This window comes from Myotis brandtii, unplaced genomic scaffold (assembly GCF_000412655.1).
Source record: "Myotis brandtii unplaced genomic scaffold, ASM41265v1 scaffold36, whole genome shotgun sequence".
Classification (NCBI taxonomy): Eukaryota; Metazoa; Chordata; class Mammalia; order Chiroptera; family Vespertilionidae; genus Myotis; species Myotis brandtii.
This window is the reverse complement of record NW_005363836.1, coordinates 6,200,127-6,202,763: the sequence shown is the minus strand read 5'-3', so window position 1 is coordinate 6,202,763 and position 2,637 is coordinate 6,200,127.

Genomic DNA, 2,637 nt, shown 5'->3' with positions numbered 1-2,637 from the left:
CTCTCCTGTCACTCTTCAGATAAACAGCTGCATCTCCTAAGATGCCAGGCAAGAGCCATGACAGCGGCTGTTGGGCCTGTTTTTATGAGAGCCAAAATGGGTATGTCAATGGCACAACCAGATGACTTTGCATTAAGATTTGTACTTGAATAACAACTTAAACTATTTTTAAAATATGCATTCATTCATTAACTATTGATAGAATACAAAGTATGTATCAACATGGTCCTAGTATTTAGGGATTGCTAATTGGGCTCAAGATACTGAAGCAGAAATCCAGCTATGAAGGCTTATGTTGCCTCCCTCATCTCACTGGGCACCTGCGGGTGGCCTGTGGTAGCCCATCCCTCCTGTGTGGGTGTGGATGACCACTTCTTTGTTACGCCATCTCAATCTAGAAACGGACATCAATTCCCACATATCCTTACAGGTTTTGTGATGTTTCTAACTGTTCTTCCTGGAGAGGCATGAGGCATGCATTGTTTCATTCTCTGTTTTCAGACCCTTCCTTCCACTTTCTTCCAACCAGGGCTAACTTCTCATGTGAATTCTATTCACTTTACAAGTCAGATCGAAGGCTGGGGTCTCCTTCAACATGATGTCTTTGAAGGAACAGGGTTGCCACTTGCAAGATTATCAAAAGGCTTAAACTCTGTAATTTAATTAACACATGGGATTCCCCCTCCTCTTTAAGAATGTGATAGCTGAAATGATATGTGGTGAGATCATTTACCATTTATGCATTGTTATACATCAAGGGCTTTAATATATGGAAGTCATTTCTTCTTTTTGTAAGCTATCATCAAAGAGAATTTATGAACCTTCAGATTCATGAGGTTGGAATGCATGGTATAAAATTGAGGCGATAAAGTTCCAATTCATACTTTTTCTCAGAACTTTCACACGCATTTTGTACCTAATAATATTTTGCTACTATGGTTGGCATTGTTTCATGCTTTTATTAACTAGTGATAGATACCAGTGAGTTGCATTTTAATATTGCATGGATAAATTTGGTGTCTGGATTTATAGGTGTCATAAGTGGAAAGGCTAATTGAAAAGTGATGAGATTTGTATCTAAGTGACTGGACATGCTGTGGCTTCTAGGACTAATTAATTAATTAATTGCTTCATCTATCAAACATTTATTGAGAGCCTACACTGTGACTCGCAGCCTGCTAGGTGTCTCAGTAGAGGCAGTTCCAGAAAGGATTGCAGTGGGGGGGAGGGGTGTGGAAAGTACAATAATAGCAGCATGCCCATGGAGTGACGGTGGCAAAAAAGCAAGAGCAATGAACCTACCAAGTTTTAAAGTATTGGTTATTAAATGGGTTATTATTTAGGTATGATGAAGTCAACAGGTCAGGAGATGATTGCCATTGAAAGATAGTTGGCTATGCTCAGAGACCCCGGCAGGAGGAGGCATGTCATAACACAGGGGGCCACGTTTGGTCAGGAGGTGGAGGGAGGAGAGGATATGGGCAAGAGCCTTTCTTGTGGTTGAGCACGGCAGGGTATGCAAGTTTAGGATTGGCTAATTGAATAATTTTAGTAGGCTCTGGGGCATGATGCTGTCCTTAGTTTCCTGGTCCTGGGGTGATTAGCTTATCAGTGATGGCGAACCTATGACACGTGTGTCAGAGGTGACACGCGAATCATTTTTTGGTTGATTTTTCTTTGTTAAATGGCATTTAAATATATAAAATAAATATCAAAAATATAAATCTTTGTTTTACTATGGTTGCAAATATCAAAAAATTTCTATATGTGACATGGCACCAGAGTTAAGTTAGGGTTTTTCAAAATGCTGACATGCCGAGCTCAAAAGGTTCGCCATCACTGGCTTAGGTGGATGAGAGGTGAAAAAAAGAAGTCAGTTGAGAGGATGGGCTCTGGATTGCTTACCTATTTTTCCATGTATAAGACGCCCCAATGTATAAAACGCCCCCCACTTTTCCAACCCAAAATTAAGAAATCAATATTTTAAACATAAAACAGAACACAATTTTATTTAGTAATTACCACAGGCAATGTTTACATAACAGTACTAATATTATGCACATTATATCACTTTATTCAGCCTCTGTTGCATCACTGCTCTCTTCTTCATCACTATTAGTTCCAGTCATATCAATTTCTTCAACTTCTATTGTATAACTGCTGTCTTCTGAGTCACTGTCTATAATGTGAGATCATTCTCATAAACTGGTGGCATTTTCTGAGCTAACTTTGTTCATGTTCTCATGGCCAACCCTTCTCTCCTCATGAAATTGAAGCACCAGTTTGCCTTTCCTATAAAATTAAGTGTTCATTTCGCTTGCAAACATTTTTGTCTGACATTGAATAAGCGTGGTTGACACACATACGTCACTCTGGTGCTGCTCCATAATCCAAGTCTTAAGCCTCTGCTCCAAGTTTGCCCATTTTGCTGGTTTTCCTCTGAAGACCTTCTTCTTTTTTGGCATCGTAAGGAGTTGTTCTTCCTGTTTTCTCCACTGTCTGATCATACACTCAGTGAGCGGAGGTCCAAATTGTCTCTCTGCAGCTCTATTTCCATGCTCTTTTGCATAACTGATTGCGTTCAGGTTGAATTTTGCAGAGTAAGACGCTTACAGGTATTTATCTCTTTTTTTTGAC